Source organism: Hibiscus syriacus, unplaced genomic scaffold (genome assembly GCF_006381635.1).
Source record: "Hibiscus syriacus cultivar Baekdansim isolate YM2019G1 unplaced genomic scaffold, ASM638163v2 tig00111131_pilon, whole genome shotgun sequence".
NCBI classification, from domain to species: domain Eukaryota; kingdom Viridiplantae; phylum Streptophyta; class Magnoliopsida; order Malvales; family Malvaceae; genus Hibiscus; species Hibiscus syriacus.
In genome coordinates, this window is record NW_024062991.1 from 1,006,777 (window position 1) to 1,028,125 (window position 21,349).

Below are 21,349 nucleotides of genomic sequence, written 5' to 3' on the forward strand. Positions count from 1 at the left end.
TCGTGAAAAAGATTTCGATTCCTTTCAAGAAAATATTGATTCCTTCACTGTTTTGCTCGATAAAAAAGGTGAAATTACATTCATTAAAGGTCTGAAGTATTCTTAAGTTCTAATTTGACCCCCGAATGATTATGTGAGTTCAAATTAACCCAGAAATTGATTTGTTTAATTACTTAAACTCTTAAATTGGAATTTAATGAGATTTGAGTGATCAATTGTTTAACACACTTAATTACATAATGGAACCTTCATTCGCATGTTACTGTTTGGTACATAAGTTTTGTATATTTATGTTTAGGTCCCTAACCTTGTATGATCAATTGAGTGATTGTTTGATGCCCAATTGGTATGAAATTTTGCGTGATGCTTCATTATGACATTGTTTAACATGTAGTAACCTTAATTGGGTGATTGGACTTGTTGATTTATTATGTGATGTGAAATGACCAAAATACCCCTAAACGTTTAGATGTAATGTTTGCATGTTTAATTGGGATTCAATTGCATGTTAGTTACATTGAACATTGTATGTGTTGAATAATAAGATTTTTTTATTTTTTTGCTTCCATGAAATGTGCGTAATGTAGTTCCTGATCTATCCAACGCGATTAGAACCTAATGTATGCTCATGTATCCGGCTCGGACTCCTGTACCGAGTATGGGGGTGTTACGGTATTGTCCAGGCCGGTCTAAGGGGTTACAAAATCACAGATCCCTAAATGCATGACCCACAAGGCCTATTAAACGTAAACATTGATTGAACTCATCCATCTCATTAGCCAAAACGTAATTCACAGCCTCAAAGCTCTTCTTCATCTTGAAAATCACATTAAAATCACCAACCACAAGTCAAGGAACATCACCAATACTAGCCTTGAGGTCAACCAAATGATTCCACAAGTATTTCCCATCACTACCCGAGTTTCTGTCATAGATCTCAGTAACAAAAATACTTAAACTACCAATACGCACCAAGCAAGTAAGACATTGATTAGACATAACCACCTAAGTATCCAAAAAAATGATCCTTGTACAAAAATCAAATTCTACCATTGTTAGCAAAATTGTAATTATAAAAGCCTTTCTAACCCCTAAACCATCTATCCCGGATAACCTGCTTATTATTCTCTTTAACCCTTGTCTCAAACAAATAAACTAAATCAACATTAAGAAAAGTAATCCTACGCGTAACACTAACCTATTTTTGAGGGTCATTATGCCCTTTATTATTCCGAAACAACAAATCATGAGGGGGAAGAAGACTACCAACATCATGCTTCTTATCCTTCTTATTTTCTTTCTCCCATTCTTCAACCCCTCCATCACAGCAGTCACTTCCTCTGTAGCTTCTCTAGTCTTCCTAGGCTCCTCCTCACTTATCGAGGCCAGCACATCAAATGGAATATCCCCTGATCCATTAAAAATCGTTGAAGCCATTTCAATACCGACATTAGTTCCCTCTTCCACCATTTCTACTTTGCCTTTAGTAATAACATCCACAAAATACACCACAACAATATTAGAATCAGACGCTTCACAAGCCACCTGCTTTGGTGCTTATGTTTTCAACTTCTCACAAAACTTATCGTCGTGATCACACCAAAATAAAAACATCACAGAGGAAGTCAAGACTTCTCCACAACTACTGAGGTCAATGAGCCATCACTTAACTAAACATGAATGAAGTGAGGTACATACAGATTTGTAGCAACCTCGACACAAACCTTCGCAAAGGTTAGCTTCTCCATGCTCGCAGTACATCCATCATATACAATGGTGTTCCCAATGCACTAGTAATGTAACTCAACTCAACCTTAGTGTATAATTCCAAAGGAACCTTACAAAGATGTACCCACACTGACAGCTTCTCCATTCTAAATTTCAGAGACATTAAACCCGACTCTTATTTCTAAGGATAATTGGTTTATTAAGAATATGCCAAGGACCACTAGAAAGAATCCAATCACAAGTCTCAACACTCGAGAATTGAAACAGGAAGAGATTATCCTCGTCCAATTTAATATCAGTTTTCCCAAATTTATTCCAAAGAAGGTTAACTAACCTTTTAAGAGAACTGATGATCGACGGTTGTCCCAAAAATTGCACCACCATCGAGTTTTGCTACACACTAGTTCATTAAAAACTTTCGCCGACGGCTTAACCACTAGATCCCCATCCTTGACCTAGAAGGAGGAAATTTCATCGATTGCTTCTCCCCAGCCGAGAACAATTTCCTCCAGTTTAATTGACTCAATCCCGATTAGAAACAAAACAACGAGAGACCCGCTCTCAAAAACTTTTTAGAAAACTCATGAGATTAAATTCCATTTGATTAAATTTTAAGGAGCAGCAATATGGATTTTAGAAATTAAGTTGATAAAAGTTGAATTTTTATCACTGTGAAACTTAAGTTTAAATTTTAGTATACTTAAATATTAAATAGGAATTTTTAGTTTACATTTATTATTAATTAATTCTCATAAAGTCATTTTAATATTAGTAGGAATGTATTCTAATTACTATGTGTTTATGCTTTATAAAATTTATTATAGTCTGATAGTTAATTAAATATAACAAAAGAACTTTTGATCATAGACCACCAATGATATTGTATATTCATTCGATTATTTAGATAATCTCACATCATTACTGGTTGTATATCTCATAAATGCCACTAGGGTTAAGTATTAAGTAAATGTCATAAAGATCATAATATTAAGTACCACACATAATTTAATAATCGATCATATATATGACTGTTAGTTAAATATTCTCGAATGTCTGTAGTGTTTTCTTGAATGCTACTAGAGATAGAACTAGAATCAAATATTTTGATCGAATAATTTCAATATGTTATAATGTCTATGTTATTAATTTTTTTTAAAACTAATGTAATTAAGTAAAGCACATAACATCTTGGTATGAGTATCAACATTAGCATTCATGGTGTTTTTTGTTGTTAGTTCGAGTGCTTAGCAATTCCATGAAGATGGTCTCTTAATCAATGGCTTCCTTTGTTTGTCCTCTTCCAAGGATATCATCCCCAAGTGTGATGGATCCTCTAGCATCATTTTCGCCTCCAAATATCCAGCTATTGACCATGTCTGACACTTCCTCGCTTGTTTACCGATGAATCTCCCGAGTTCTCCATCGTAATATTCCGGCCAGCCGTCTTTCAACAAACGTGTCTCGGCAAGATCAATCGCCTGTCTTGCGATTTGCGGCCTTCCGGTTTTGATGCAAGCACCCTTTAGAAACCACAGAAGCACTGCATACCAAACAGTGGAAAATTGCAAGATGAAAAAGGAAGGTTTATGATCATAGAATTGAATATTACAGCATAGTTAGTTATGCAAATAAAATGATCAATCAAGTTCATGACTGTTATACATCACAGAAAATGTTAAGACAAAGATGACCCTTTCTTGATTAGAGAAGTAAAGTCATACCTGGCCAAGATCCTCCATTGTGATAACTCCATCTCGTGTTCTTCGGATCGCAACCGGTGATAATTCTCCATTCATGACTTTCAATTGCAGGATAAGATATTTTCAAAGGCATTTCTCCAACAAGCTCATCCCACCGGGCTTCAATAAGATCCATTATAGCCATTGATTGTTCAGGCGTTGCAAGCGAAGATAGAATCGCTATACAGTTGCCCAAACAAAACCATAGGAAATCCATCCTTGCAGGATTGACATTCCGGATGAAGTATCTGTAAATATCATGGATGACATTAAACTTATTTACTGCAGTATGAGAATACTCAGTTTTATCTGTAAATATCATTTAGTTGCTGAAAGTCGAGCCAAAAGTAACTACGCATGTGATAATTCAAGGCATGCACACGCTTCTCAATTCGTTCAATGCAGTATTTTCCTTCGCCATCATGCTTCAGCATCACTAATGCACACCGCAAAGCCATATAGAAAAGGGCTTGAATTTCAATAGGATAACCATAAACATCCTGTAAAATAAGTGTTTGATACTTTTAATTTCTCAAATGCTTTGCATATATCTCGCATTAAAATTAACTACAAGACTGGAAAGGGAACCAATGCACAAATAGAGAGAAAGATTACAAGTAGAAGGTTTGGTTACCATTCTTCGATCGATCATACAGCATCCGTCGTCACAGAGCAGTGTCGGGAATGTATCGAAGCCTTCTGCTAGACACAGCATAAGTATAAGCCTTATCCCTTTCTGACACTCGGGTCTCTCAGCTAGAGACAAATCCCCGGTCGATTTTGTATATGCACGGAGCAGAATGATCCACCAGAATCCAGAGTCAACTGGAGCAACTCTTCCAATGGCTTTCTCTCCAAAATCTGCAACGATCGTGTCCAGTTTACGTACAGGGTCATGAAGAACTTCAAAGCTAGCTGGCATTACACCTTCTCCTAGCTTGAATCTATCTATTTTTTCTCCCACCCTTGAAGTTGTAGAGTCTTCAAGAGGAAGTTCTTAACTATCTGAGGCTCTCCATTCATCCGAAAAGCCAAAGCACTGGGTACAAAATCTCTTACAAAAACGTGAAACAAAACAACAAGCAGACGATCCGATGAATTTTCACTATCATAACTCAACAGATTGTAATAGATTTTAAGCATTAAAAATAATTAAAGCTAGCTGGCATTACACCTTCTCCTAGCTTGAATCTATCTATTTTTTCTCCCACCCTTGAAGTTGTAGAGTCTTCAAGAGGAAGTTCTTAACTATCTGAGGCTCTCCATTCATCCGAAAAGCCAAAGCACTGGGTACAAATCTCTTACAAACGTGAAACAAAACAACAAGCAACGATCCGATGAATTTTCACTATCATAACTCAACAGATTGTAATAGATTTTAAGCATTAAAAATAATTAAAAATATTTCAAATTCTCCTTGATTTTATACATATGCAATAAGGATGTCAATATTGCTGTCTGATGAGAACTTTACTGTTGAAATTATTAAAATGGTTTTCAAGTTTGGTAACCAACTTTGAAAAAATGGTTTTCAAAGTTTGGTAAATGTTTCTTTAAAAATAGTTTTCAAAGTTTGGTAAATGTTTCTTTGAAAAATAATTTTTCAAAGTTTGGTAGATGTTTGTTGAAAAATGATAATGGGATAATCACAATTAATCCCTAGGCTTTAGGGTTTTACAGATTAAGTCCTTAAGTTTTCAACTATAAATACCCTAGCTCATTTAGCTTCAAAACCATCACAAAAATCATTTCTTTCTCCCAACTAGAGAGTTTTCTTGTGAGTAGTGAGTGTTTTGTAAACCCTGTAAATTTTCTCTCTAGTAAAAATATGCAGCAGTCCGGAGACGTTACACAATTGGCTGAACTCCGTTATCAATTTCGGGTATTATTTTTCAGCTTTTATTTTGCATTCTCACTAATCTGGTTATAGGGAAATTACTTGTACTTGGTTTATTTCCAAACAACTGGTATCAGAGCTTTTGGGTTGTGAATTTTATCAATTTTTGCGGAGGTTACTATTCGGGTTACTATTTACGTGAATAGTGAATTTCGTGAATACTGAAATTCGGTCGGCGATACGAGTTTGTCGACGGAGGTGTTCTAATACACGGCGGTTCGCAAAAATTGTCAGAAACGATCCAAACAAAGTCAGATTCGAGTGGGAGCGATGGCTGCAGACGAAGGGAAGGTGAAAATTGAAAAGTTCGATGGTGCGGACTTTGGATTTTGGAAGATGCAAATGAAGATTTTCTATACCAGAAAAATCTATATCAACCCCTCTCAGGAAAACACCAGAGGGCATGAAGAATGAAGACTGGGCTCTTCTCGACAGACAAGCCCTTGGAGTTATCCGACTGACGTTATCCCAATGTTGCTTTCAACATAGCAAAGGAAAGACCACGGCGGGTCTTATTATATTATTATTTATTATTATTATTATTATTATGCCCCTTTTATTATTATTATTATTATTATTATTAGTTATTATTTTTTTAGTTATTATTAATTTTTATTTTTTAGGTCCAAACGAAGTCCAGTAAGGCCCAGTAGGAAACCCAATCGGGTTTGGGCCTGACCCAACCCTAACTCGATTAGGGTTTCATGTCTAGCTAGCAGGAGGGCATCGCCCTGACCCAACCCTAACTCGATTAGGGTTTCATGTCTAGCTAGCAGGAGGGCATCGTTTTAGTTATTATTAATTTTTATTTTTTAGGTCCAAACGAAGTCCAGTAAGGCCCAGTAGGAAACCCAATCGGGTTTGGGCCTGACCCAACCCTAACTCGATTAGGGTTTCATGTCTAGCTAGCAGGAGGGCATCGCACGGTCAGGGAAGTTAAGAGCCAAGCACGTGAAACGACCGGTTGAGATCCCTGGGATTGAACCATCCCGGGATGACCGGTTGCATGAACGGCCCGATAATAGCGGGAACAGCCTGTTGAGGGCGGAAATAACGAGCATCGGTGGTGGGGTATAAATACCCCACAAAATCTGGCAATCGAAAAACACAAGAACACAACAACGGAGAAACGGGCAACACAAACGCCGTAGCCATCAAAATACCAAGGGAACGAATCGTATATGGTACAAATAAAACCATCGAGTGAAAAATACTAAACACAAAAACACAAAAAAACAACCAAAGCAACACAACCGCAAAGAAACAATCAACCTGACGGTCATCGGGAAACGACGAAGAAACGACGAAAAGGTAAAACCCGAAACCTTGGCTTCGGTTTTGAGACATTGAGAGGATGCTTTGAGGGAAGTTTGATTTTTCGGCCACCTGAGGTGGTGGACAGAGCGACGGATCGGACAACAGAGGAGGTCGTCGGAGGTTGCCAGCCTTCGGCAGATGGTCTTAGGGGAGAGCTTTTGAGAGAGGTTGAGGATTTTTTTTTTGTTTGGTTAAAAATGATGTTTTTTTTTGTTTTTTGGCTATTTATAGCCAAGGGACCTGTGTGTAATTAGGGGATAGTTAAATCTTTCCGCGTCCCTCAACTTTTGAACTGTAATTCATTTTGGTCACCTATTTCAATTGTCTCTGAATTTTCAATTTATTCAATTTAATCCCTGTTTACATTTCTTATAGTTTGCAAATTGGCCCCCTAACTTTTTATTTTTCTCTTGCAGCTTATTTTTAGTATCAATTCAACCCATCAATTCCAATTTATTACAATTTGGTTCTTTAAATTTTTAGTTATTTATTTTTTTTCTTTTTTAGTATTTTTATTATTATTTTTACTTCTTATTATTTTTATTTTATTACTTTTAAAATTTAACATTTATTTCTTTTGATTTATTTAATATTTTTTCATTTTTTTTTCCTTTGATTTATTTTTATTTTTATTTTATTTTATTTTTCCTTTGATTTAGTTAATATTTATTTATTATTTCTTATCTAATATTTTTTACTTTTAGGGATACTTTCAACCAATCAAAGGTAAGTAAATTGAATCGAATTTTTAAATTTTATTTTTTCGCAATTAAGACAACCGATAAATTAATTGGTACCGAAAGGGTAGTACAAGGGTGTTAATCCTTCCTTGACTGTAACGACTCTCGAATCCTACATATTATGGTAAGACACAGATAAGGTAAGATGGTGTCCGATCAACCTAAATAATGTTTTTTAAATGATCGATGGCGGCTCTAACATTTTTTTCAAGTCAAAACCCAATTTCAGACCCACCCGAAAGACGGTTGCGACACTACCAATCATCAGTATGTAAGGATTTGGAAATGCACATCACGAATATATAAGGAGTTGGAAATGTACATTACAAAAATTACTGAATTATACTTGACTAGAGGGAAAATTGAAGAAAAACAGATTAAGATGCATGGCAAGAAGAACCAAAAAGCGTATGGCAAAAGAAACATCTTAAATCAAGCCAATTTAAAACAGATAGATACTGGGCCAAAACATCACAGAAACAAATCAAAACACCCAGAGCTTCATATAAATTAGAAGGAAAGAAAAAACAAACATTTAAGGAAGCAATAATGTGGGAAAAGTGAAATCTCAGGCAAATCCCAAGAGAGAAGAATGAATGAATATTTCGCCGGAAAATGGTCGGTAAAAGAAAACCAAATAGAGGGAAAACAGAAGAAAAAGGAAAGAAATGTGTGAAGCGGTGATACTTATAAAGGGAAAGAAAAGACTACTTGAGAACCAAAACAATAAAAAAAATTATGTATTTTTTTATTAATATATTTTAGATTTTTTATGTATTTTTTTATTAAAACATATTTTCATCCTCCTAAAATTTAAGTTCAAATTCGCTACTAACATAAAATCTGTCCCTTTCTATGACACTTTGATGAAGACACATTTAGTTAATCACACTTTTTAAAAAAAATTCTAAAATTAAAAATAAATTGTTTAACAATTTAAATTATTGAAAAATGATTTAAGATATATGAATTTTTGTAAATGAAGTTTAAAGATTTAGGTATTTAAAGTTCTCTGTTTATAAAACATATACATATACCAGACTTGGTTGTCAGATATCGTAAAACATGTTGAGTATTCGAGGATAGGAATTTTCACAAGCTGCCTGTCCCTGTCTTCATGTTTTTGGTCAGGGATCGAACTCCATAATCTCAAGCCATTTAGGGTTGCACGTGATCGTTAAGAACAAATCCAGCGGATCAGCCCATGGAACGATTGCTATGGATTTAGGGTTGCATGTGATTTGTTAAGAACAAACCTAGCGGATCAGCCCATATATCGTGGATTGCAGTTACAGAAGAAGACAGGACAATCCTTTTTTCCAACAGGGGTTTTATCTTCCAACCCACTTACGATGGCTGTCCTTAATTTAGATTGATTTCTCAATACTAGCCTGTCTATTCTTTCAGATTCCATACTTGTCACAAATGAATTGTTGAGTCAATCCTCCTAACGTATGACCCTCGTTATTACAAAACTCAAGACAGGTATTGACACTGGGTCAATTTATTTATGCTTCAGCCAAATTGTCTCAGCTTCTCATACATCATAGCAGTGTGATATCTATCTTCAACACATTGGTATAATAATGAATATTGCATTACAATGAAACTTGAAAGTTGTTGATGGAAATGTAAGATTGTGATGATTATAAGTAATTCATTTCATCTTATTTAGATATAGAATTGTAGTTGTCGTTTTATGAAAGAGATGAATCAAGGTGATGAGCTGAAGAAAACAATTAATAGTGAGAAGCTCATAGAGCGATAGGGGAGAGCCCCTTTCTCCAACCATGCATGAAGACATATATATTATCTCTTAATATTGGTGTCAGATCTACTATTATGATAGTTATCCATAAATGAATAGAACTAATAAACCAAACTATTAGTAGATCACATGAATATCTCAGCACTAATCATGTCAAGAATTAAAGTTAAAGTTGATCGAAAGATATAAAATTCTAAATGTTTTGAGAAACTTCAAATAAATGACAATGAAAGTATAATTTAGTATGACATGTATAAATATTTCATTGATGAAATCCGAAAGAGGTATACCAAATATAATTCAGTTCAATAATACAAGCAGATCATTGTTGCATTCTTGTACGACAACATCTCATCATGCAATTAGGGACGGAAAACGAGCGGGGCGGATAAGAATATCCCTTCCCCATCTCCATACTCACCTACCCACCACTCATGAAGGACAAAATTTTTAAATTCACACTCGCCTACGTGAGTACATTCTCAAATCAACCTCTACACCCATTACCCAACTAGATACCCACCATCCATCTCGTACATATATACCTACCCGTCATATGAGATAAAAAAATGATCTTCAATTCTAAAAATGTTTATACCCTAACATTTGATTAAATTACAAGTCATATCCCATAAAATTTTAAGATTTATAAAATAGTCTTTAATATTATACTTAAAATCATAATTGTCCAAAATTTATATGGTGACGGGCGGATGTGGGGCAGGCGGACGCGGGGCGAGTAAGGTCTCAAACCCATCATCTGCCCACTACTCGTGGCGAGTATGACTTTTTATATCCACATCCGCCCACTACTCACTAAACTTATACTCATCCCCGCTCCAATTGATGTGAATATGATTCGAAATCTATAAAATTGTACATGTCCGCCATCCCAAAATGTAATAATAGATTCATTTTAGAACATGAAATTTACTCGAGTTTCTGACTCAGAAGAATTATTGAAAAAGTTTGGAAGTGTCGGCTCGACTCATTGAAAAAAGAAGCAGAAGCTAGGTTCACTGTATTTTTTCCTTGAAATACCTACCATTGCAATTTCTGGGGTTTCTAAGTCAAGAATACTATATTCTGGTAAAAAAATGTTTTTAGTGTTTAAAGGATTTATGGCGCAATAGATCGGATTTGGTGGTTTTGAAGTTTTTAAATCAGAAATATTTGATGATTAATATTTTGCAAATTAAATTAAATTAAATTTTAAAAATAAATCCAAATGTCATCTTTTCATTGGTCCTCTGTTTGAAGCAAGACTGTTGAGGAAAGAAATGACTCAAGAAATGAAAATTAATTTCAAGGACTACTGTGGTAAAAGAATCAGGGACTAAAGTGGGAAAAGGAGGAATTCAAGGATTAAATTTAATTTTTTTATTAATATGAAGTAAATACAAAGTAGTATTTATTTGAAGATAACTCTCAACCATTTAACATTGAATGCTCATATACTAATATTTCTAATGCTCAAAACCAAGATCTAAAGGAATAATAATAATTCATTTTTCTATTGATTTCGGATGTTTGCTTTTTGTATCACGTTTTTAATAAAAATCTTATTTTATTTAGAAAAAAAAAACATATCACCTCAAAATTTAGGTTCAAATTCGTGTTTTTATCTGAAGTCAATTGAAAGCTATTAATAAACTCTTCTAATGATGATAGATTAATCTAATTAGAATTTGCACTCAAAACGATTAAAAAATATTTTAATTAACGTGTAAGAGTTGAAAGACTTAGGATGCAATTAACCCATTGTTTTTAAAAAAATGCAACGCACGTGTGGTCCCAAGGGTGATTTAGCGTTGGACAAAGAGAATACAAACTGATAATTTAAGCTTAACTGTCCCCTCCTTTCATTTATTTCTCTCTTCATCTTTCCCTCTATTCTCAAATATAGAAACTTGGTGTTAAAGGAGTTAACTTTGTGAATGAATTTTCACACTTGAGACTTTTATAGGTAAAATTCATGATCATCTTCATGAAAAGCTCATATTTTTCATGTATGGAATGGTACTTAGAGTGAGATATATGATAAAGGAGGCCCAAGCATGTCTTTCATGTTTCATCCCTCATTAGATTTCAATTTCTGCATTCTTTACATGTTAGCCAAAGAGGGGAAGAAATATTCACAAGAAAAGGAAATGCCAAAGTGAATGAAGGTTGAGTGTGTTAGAAATTTAATGTTTGTGTACAAAAATAATAATCTGAAATACCTAATATGTTGGATAAATTTCAATATTTAATTGAAATTGATATGTTTATTTTTTGTGTGCACACAAAATAATGTTAAAAAATGTTAATGAGTATTTTATGATGTGAAGTATACATATTTTTTATATTCTTGAACTCACAAATATTAAAAATATAGTCTCTTTGTCACAACCCAAAATTTATAGAATTAATGTTAATAATTATATCGGTTAAATGTGGGGAATATTTTGACACTTTATTATAAATTTTAGAGCCATTTCAAATTTCAAAGAAATTTAGGGACTTAAATAAATATTAATATTAAACCAATTAGTATAGATTCTAAAAAACCCATATTCCCATTTTGTGCTCCTCTGAAAAGCTTCCCTTGAACCTTATAGCATCTTGAATCAAATTGTCACCATTCATCGACCTCCGGCCGACAGTGGCTTGTATTGCCACCACCACGACGTTCCTCGTGGTTCCTGATCAAGCTCCGACCCTCAAAGCATCCATAACGATCATCGTCGGTCAAATATCGGAGAAAGAAGTTGTGAGAAACCCATCTCTGTCCTCGTTCGTCGATCGCTGGTGAGCGTCACCACCGGTACCATCGTGACCACCGTCACATGTTAAGCAAAACCTGACTACCCTCGCTCTGTTTAGGGCTACCATTTGATGCTAATAAGCCTTTGAACTTTCATCGGAGAAACCTATTCACCATCATTACTTTTATTGATTTACGATCAATCCCGACCCCCGTTACCATCAACGCTGTTGTTGTTGGATTGCTCACCTCTTTCTTACCAAAACCCAACCGGGATCATCCCTTTTCACCATTGTTTTCTCCGTTCGCCGTTGGGGTAAGCTCTGGTTGCTTTATACTTTATTTTTCATCGATGTTTTGGCTGGTTTTTGGGGTTAACATGAGTTGATTATGGTGTTTGGTGCTTTTCTGGTAAATCGGTCATTGCCCCGTCCTTGTCGCACCTGCCGCCACGCGCCACCACCACGCGTGGGGCTTTCCGTCCACCGATTCTTCCAGAAGCTGAGTTAACTCGGACCAAGTTGACCTAGTAAACTCAGATCAAATTGACCTAGTTAACTCAGACCGGGTTGATCGAGTTAACTTAGACCGAGTCAACCCGTTGGCATGGATCGTTGACACGACTGTTGACCATTGACTTTGACTCGTTGACAGTTGACTTTGACCTGTTGACCATTAATTTTGACCAAAAGTCGACTTTTCTGGAAAAAAAAAACCTATTTTATGTTTTACGACATCCTGAGTCTGAATCCAAATTTCGTTTCACCAAATTCAAACCCAGTAAGCTATTTTTCGATGTTTTATCTCCCAATTTGATACGAAATTTCATATTTAAGTTATGTTTTTAACTTAAATTCGTTTGCTATGTATCCGAGACTTGATGGGATGTGGACTTAAAGTTCAAGGGCTATCGAATGGAGATATTTGATCGATTGATGTACACAGAAATTGAGGTAATAGATTATTAATATTTGCATGCTTTACGGACACGTCGATACTGATTATTGCATGAATGAATTTTATTAGACATTTTTGTATAGTTAATTATTTTAGGACTCGAGCTGGATTCAGTAAAAGTTTAGTAAACTATATAACACTTGAAGAATTCACATAAGAAATTGGAAGACCATTAAAAAGGAAAATTTCAAGTTCAATGATTAATCAATAAATCAATTGACATCAAGATCCATAATAACAAAAATAACCCTTGATAATCAATTTTTACCTCTGAAGTGGAAAAACATACTTAGAGTTATGTTCTTAAGAAAACGCCTGAAGACTAAACCAACCAAGGTATCAGTCATGTGTGAATGGATAGAAATGGTTGAATTATATGATAAGACTGAATCGAAAGAGAATGACTAGAATAACCCCGAGTACTGAAATGACCCAATTTAAGGAAATGTTTGTAGACAAGTTTTGAAAGTACCAGTGAAGCCTTAAATATTTTAATGACCCCTAAAGATTATGGAGACGACCTAAGTATGCAGTCATCTTGGAGACTGTTGCAATACATAAATAAAACACATACCATCAGAATACGTACAGTTCCTCAAGATCCGTTCAATAATTGTTCTAAAGATGATCAGTTTGACTAGTGTTGTCAGTATTAAAGCGTGAATATTCTTGAAGTGTATCGATTCAAGTGGTTGACATGTATCGCAGTGTTGGGATTTGTTTAGTTCAAGTTGACCCGATATCTTGATAAATCGACATGAATCTTGAAAATCGTAAATCATCATTTTACCTTATTCGATTAAGTTGCTAAGAATCCACTAGAAATCAAAGTGTCTGAAATACTCCTGATAGCCTAAATAATGGAATCACTCTGGTTATATCTGAAATTTATTATGATGTAAAGGTTCCTAAATACCTTTCTGATACACTTGAAATCTAAATGGTCATGAAGCATCAATTCCTGAATACCTGATTAAATTAATTTGTAATTGAACCCTTTTAATAGATACCTCGATCCTGAGATCCGATCAGTTTTACATAAGTTCATATTTTATATTCATGATAATTTTCAAGTGTATTAAAAAAATATGGATCCTCTAGTGTGTTCTCTATTGATAAAAAGTTTTCTCTGATTTATATAAATCACGGTTTCTGATATTTGGTTTTTGATTTCTGATACAAGGTACAATTAACTCCTGATTTATGATATACTGTCTGTTATCTAATCTATTTTATTGGGGTATTGTGTGGGTAGGTGTCTGAAGTCTCTGAAGTTCAGCTAGCTGATAAATCTTTCTATTCTGATTGTTCATATTGGACTCCTAGATCTTAGGGGTCTAGGGTAAGTCATTATGGATGCCTGTTCTGGGGTAATGCATTTGGTGTACGGTTAGAGGGAAACTCTATATTTTAAATAAAAACCCAACTTTTGTTTTCTAATATTACTGGTTCTATTGGAATTGTTTTATTGGGGTATTGATTCGGTAGGATTTTGAAGTCTCTGAGATTCAGCTAGCTGGTAAATCCTTTCTATTATGATCATTCATATTGGACTCTAGATCCTAGATGTTTAGGGTAAGTCTTATGGATGATGTCATGAGGAATTTCACATGGAGTATTCGGATGGGGGTACTACAATGATTTTAAAAAACATGTTTTACGAAATAACTACTAGTGTTTTAAAACAATGATTACATTTTATTCGGGTTTTGAGAGAACAAACTAGATGCATGCTTCAATCTCTTAAACTGGTCTTATAAACTTTTCCTCTGAACTACAAGCTTCTTGTCTGTTACTTGAAGAAATATTAGTGGAACCTCAGTTCATCTCGAAAACTTGTAGATGCTGAATCAATAAGAAAACTTTTAAGTTTGTCGTTTATCTACTTGTCATTCAGCATCATCTTGTAGTTATGTATTATTGAGCTTCCAAAATCTCACTCTTTTACTTATTATTTCATGTTAAAGAGTAGTGATAACTCCGTAAAAAGGTCACAATTTGGGACCTTTTAACTTAAGTTATTAAATGTCTAAGAGCTCATTTAGGACCATGTTGATGCATTTAGGAGCATATAGTTGCATGTGGTGGAATTCGATTTGTCGTAGAATTTTATTTTTAAAGCGGTTCTGCCTTATGGGAAAGGTGCTTGTCTAATGATGTGCAGGAATTGAGAGCAAGGAAAAGAGGAAAGGAAATGCCGTGACATAAGGAGACTGCTGAGAGAATGAAAATGCCGAGTTGGATTGGCATTTTGAGAACGAACATAGTGAAAAAAAGATATTTTTGAAGCCAACTGTCCCCTACTTTCACGTGACCTCTACCCGAGAAATCTGCCTCGAAGATCCACCTGGAGGGATCAATGATGCTACAGCCGATCCTGCTGACCGTGCCGCCTGCTATGCAGATCCTGTCTGTCCTTGAGCTTCTGCAGCGGGATTATACCGAGTACTCACTAGCAACCCAAGTTGGATCATAGACAGCTCTGTCCGATCCCCATGTGATTTAACCATGGTTTGGGGTATCCTAGGAATTTTAACACCAAGTCCTAGGGTTAATTTTCCCCTATAAATAGATGATGAAGCCACAATGAAGAAGACTTTGGTTCTACACCGTTTTGAGATTAAAAGTTAGAGAGAGAAGGTCTCACTTTTCTCTGTCAATTCTACTTGTCGTTGCATTTCTCCGTGACAAGCTTGAGGGAGTGGCGTTCTAGACGTCCGAGAGGATCTAGTTTGTTGGGGGCAGTTCGTGGTGGCCGAGGGAAGCTCCGGCAGTGCACGTCGAAGGCTTTTCCTCCTTCCCTTTGTTCTTTGCTTTTATATTTTATCATTTGGGTTGTAAGGAACATATAAACTTGCTTTGTGCTTGTTTTTCGAACCCTACCATGAACTAATCCTATTTGGTGGGAGTTCATTTTGGATATTTAAGTTTTATTTCAATGAATGGTTGTTTTTCTATGCTATAATCTGTTTTGTTTATAAATCTTAGTGCCTTAAGGTTGTAGGAGCTACGAGAGTAGTCATTCTTAAGAGCTTACTTAGGGTTTGAGAGAATATCTAAGTAGAACATCCTTAGTGTTCGAGAAAAACTAGGGAGGAACCACATAAGTAAGGGATTCTAGATAGTAACTAGGCATAATCCACCTTAGAGATAAGGCTAGGATTTTATTCGAATAAAAAGAGTTGTGCATGAACGATAGGTTAGATGTTAATGTTGCTGCAAAAAGGTATTGCCGAGACATATCCTGTTATCTGTACCAATAGGATCATTGCAAGGGTTTACGCCAACCGATTTTCCAAGGCATCTTCAATCTGTCGAGTCCCTTACTATAGATAACATAGGGCACCTTAGTAGACTCTGTCGAGCGGACAAGGCATAGAAGGAAGATTATTCTGATAAGTAGACTTAGGTTTTCCTAAGTGACTCCTATCACTAATTCCCATGGTAGCTTGTCGTGTGAGAAATACAAAGTCCTATCAATTAAATCATATATTTACATTTAATTTTGCCTTGAATTTCCATTTGTTTGCACTCAACATAATTCAATTTGCCGCGACATTTCCATCCACTTTGCTGCGACATATTCATTTTCTACCATACAACAACCATTATATTTCCACAACATCCATTTCATTTTGCCACAACATTATCATTTGTACATACCATCACTAACTTTACTTAAGGTGACAGAGTAAAGCGCTTTGACAAACTTGTTAAATTTCTTCCAATCCTTGTTGAGACGATACTCACTTATCACTGTATTACTTATTCGATTGTGTATACTTGCACATATATCCGCACTCATTTATAGTACTCACACAGCGCGAACAAGTTTTTGGTGCCGTTGTCGGGGATTGGCAACTGGAAGTTAAATTGTTTTGTCATAGCATTTTAATTTTACTTGTTTATTTTTCTTTTATATATAGTTTTACTTTTTATTTTCCTTATCTTTTTTTAGGTTTTTCCTGGTGTATGACCAAAGGACATCCTGACGAGCCATTGGAATCGGTTGAACCTGAGATTGAGAGGCTCTTTAGGAGAAGAAGACGTGCTCAACACGCAAATATGTATCAAATCGAAAATCAAGGTATTGGTCATGAGGAAGATCAGAATGCCGAGGCAAATCTAAATGCTGGGAATACATCCAGACCTCGTGCCATTCATGATAACTTAAACTCAATCTTAGATGACTTAAATCTTGGAATTGTGGCACCAGAAATTCAGGCAGCCCACTTCGAGCTCAAACTTGTCATGTTAAATATGCTAAATTCCATAGGGCAATTAGGGGGCATGCTAAATGAATATGCCAGATAGCATATTCGTAACTTCTTGGAGGTGTGTGATTCTTTTTGTCAACAAGGAGTGCACAAAGATGTTTTGAAGTTAAAGCTATTTCCATATTCTCTGTGTGACCTAGCAAGGGCTTGGTTGAGTGGTGTTCCAACGGGTTCAATAGAGTCGTGGATTGATCTATGCAAAAAATTTTGATGCGGTATAATTTTCCGAACATGAACACCCAACTGAGGAATGACATCACTTCTTTTCGTCAGGCTGATGACGAATCGATGTATAAGTGCTGGGATCCTTACAAATGATTGCTTTGCAAATGTTGAATCATGGTTTTCAAGATTGACACAAGTGTTGATGTTCTATAATAGAGTAAATGCACCCATGAGGATGATGCTAGATGCCTCAGCAAATGAGACATTACTTGACAAATCACCAGAAGAGGCATTTGACATTCTGGATAGGATTGCCACCAACGATTATCAATTTTCATCCACAAGGCTTGGACTTGGGCGCAAATCACATGGAGCTTTCGAGCTAGATTCTAAGGATACGGTGTCTGCCCAATTTGCTGCTATCACCAATATGTTGAAGAATTTGCAAAGACCAAGTGAGGTGAGAGAAGTAAAGGCATCCCATTCAACATGTTTATTATGTCATGACAATCATAATAAGAGTGAATGCCCGACCAATCAAGAATCCATCAATTATGTAGGCAACTTTAACTGAGGTAACAACAACCCCTATTTTAACACCAACAATCCTGGATGGCATCAACATCCAAACTTTTCATGGGGAAATCAAGGAACCAATAATACTCATCAACCAACTCTGCAGCATAATTTCAATGACTCCCAGGGTTTTCAATCAAATATGCCATGGAATAATTCTAACAAGGGAGGGCCATCTTCATCTAACACCAGTTCTTTGGAGACCATAATGCAAGAGTTCGTAGCAACAATGAGACAATGCTGCAAGACCATACGACATCCATCAAAAATCAAGGAGCCTTGCTTCAGAGCCACAGTTCGTCGCTGAGGGCGTTGGAGAGTTAGGTTGGTCAAATTATCGCGGCATTACAAGAACAATGACCAGGACATCTGCCGAGTGACACTGAAGTCACCAAACCTTATGGCAAAGAGCAATGCAGTGTGCTAACTCTCCGAAGTGGTACACAAATTAATGTTGAAGACAAGTTTAGGGGAAGACCGAAGGATAGTTCACCCCCTGTGACCGTGTAAGCTGATCAAGAAGTACTGGAAGAAGCACCAGTAGAAGAGGATAAGGATGAGGGTTCATCGAGTAAAGTGACTGAGGGAACAAACAAAAATTCTAGGATAAATTTTGTTCCCACCCCGTTAGTACAGGAAGTTAGACCCCAACCTCTTTTCCGCAAAGACTGAAGAAACATAACGAGGATATTTAATTCATAAAGTTTGTTGACATTTTGAGTCAACTTCAAATCAATGTTCATTTTCTGAAGGCTATGGAACAAATACCGACATATGCTAAATTCCTTAAAGAGAATGTTACCAAGAAAAGAAAGGCTGAATAGTATGAGACAATTGCCACAGCAAAAGAATTTTGCTCTTCTTTAAGCAAGCTACCACCAAAGAGATATGATTCGGGCAGTTTCATCATTCCATGTTCGATAGGAGACAAATTTGTTGGGAAGGCACTATGTGACCTTGGCTCAAGCGTGAACTTGATGCCTAAGTCAATTTTCGTGAAGCCTGGGATAGGAAATGCAAGACCCACCTCTGTCATTTTGCAATTAGCCGATCGATCACATGTTCGTCCTAAAGGGCGAATCGAAGATGTCATTATGCGGGTTGACAAATTTGTTTTTCCAGTCGATTTTCTGATTCTGGACTGTGAGGTCGATGCCACAACACCCATAATCTCGGGGAGACCCTTCCTACTACTGGTCGTATTCTCATCGACTACGAGAGGGCGAGCTAACCATGAGAGTGGCCGATCAATGTGTCACTGTGAATGTCTTCCAATCTCTCAAATACATGGATGATTCTGAAGAATGCCAGAGCATTTTAGATGTGGATACATAATAACAAGATAAGTAGAACAATTTTGCCATGACAATTTCATTCAGTTGGATACTAATGAGAGCCTACTGGAAAACTTAAAGGTCGAAGAGCCTAATGATATTTCGTCTGAGGAACAAAAGGCTAGCTTCCTCAAAGCTAGCCCAGGTACGCATTTTAAACCTTTGAATTTTGAAGAATTTGTTCCTCCCAAGCCCTCATTACAGCATGCTCCTACCCTAGAGCTGAAGAATATCTTAAATATACTTATCTGGGTAGTAACGAAACTTTACATGTGATTATTTCCTCTGTCCTTACTCCTAACCAAGAATAGTTTGCTAAGTGTTTTATCATAACATAAGAAAGCGTTAGGATGGAGATGGAAGATTTGAAGGGAATAAGTCCAACAATCTGCATGTACAAAATCATGCTGGAAGAATGTCATGGCAAATCCATAGAGCCGCAGCGAAGATTAAACCAATCATGAAGCAAGTTGTGATGAAATAGATTCTCAAATGGCTTGACGTTGGAGTGATTTACCCCATTTCTGATAGTTCTTGGGTGAGTCTCGTTCAATGTGTGCCAAAGAAGGGAGGCACGACCGTGGTGACAAGTAAAGATAATGGGTTGCTACCAAAACACTGTTACCGGGTGGTGAATCTGCATGGACTATCACAAGCTCAATAAGGCCACCAAGAAGGATTATTTCCCTTTGCCATTCATCGATCAAATACTAGATCGACTTACTGGCAAGGCATATTATTGTTTCTTGGATGGATACTCGGGGTATAATCAAATTGCCATCGCACCAGAGGACCAAGAGAAGATAACATTCACGTGTCCCTATAGCACTTATGCTTTTTGAATAATGACTTTTGGACTCTGTAATGCCCCGGTAACTTTTTAGCGCTGTATGCAAGCCACATTTTCAGACATGGAGAGGATTTTCTAGAACTTTTTATGGATGATTTTTTTGTTTCCGACGATGACTTTCAAAAATGCCTCGGCAATTTGGCAAAGTTACTCAAGCATTGCGTGGAGGTTGACCTCATGCTGAACTGGGAAAATGCCACTTCATGGTGACCGAAGTCATTGTTCTAGGCCATAAAATTTTTGCAAAGGGCATTGAGGTGGACAAAGCCAAGATCGAGGTGATCGAGAAGCTACCCCCACCAACTTTGTTAAGGGAATTTGGAGTTTCCTTGGACATACTGGGTTTTATAGATGATTCATCAAGGACTTCTCCACGATATCCAATCCCTTGTCCACCCTGCTTCAACATAACCAGCGTTCGAGTTTGATCAGAAATGCCATGGCGCATTCAATGAGTTAAAGCGAAGACTTATCTCTGCACCAATTGTGGTTCCCCCAGACTGGACATCACCGTTCAAATTGATGTATAATGCAAGTGATTTTGCCGTGGAGCTATGCTTGGACAAAGTAGAGGTAAAATCTTTCATGTTATATATTATGTTAGCCGTACGTTGAACGAGGCACAATTGAACTATACTACCACTCAGAAAGAATTACTTGCCGTAGTATTTGCATTTGACAAGTTTATGCCATACTTGATAGGCACCAAAGTCATAGTTCACATCGATCACTTAGCCATAAAATACTTAGTGAACAAGAAAGATGCCAAGCCTAGACTGATTAGGTGGATATTACTACTGTATGAGTTCGACTTAGAGCTAATTGATAGGAAATGTACTGAGAACCAGGTTACAGATCATTTATCTAGGCTAGAAAACATTTCAGAATGCCATGACATTTTTTTATATTAAAGAAGAATTCCCTGATGAGAAAATTTTATATGCCACAGCAATCCCATGATACGCTGACCTTGTTAATTTTCTTGTTAGTGGTGTTTTTCCTTATGAATTGAATAGTCAGAGTAAGAAGAAGTTCTATAATGAGGCCAAGTTCTATTTTCGGGACGAGCCGTACTTGTTTAAACAATACACCGATCAAATGATTCGACGATGTGTCCCTGAAGATGAGCAACGAGACATCCTACACCATTGCCACACAACACCCTGTAGAGGGCATTTTGGAGGTGCGAGGACTGGTGCAAAGGTCCTCCAATCAGGTTTCTATTGTCCATCACTGTTTAAGGATGCCCACAAGT

General features: G+C 36.4%; 1 pseudogene; it reads right to left on the minus strand.

Moving 5' to 3' along the window:
- Positions 1-2,944: 2,944 nt before the first annotated feature.
- LOC120154477 lies at positions 2,945-20,542 on the minus strand (annotated as a pseudogene).
- Between the last annotated feature and the right edge of the window lie 807 nt (positions 20,543-21,349).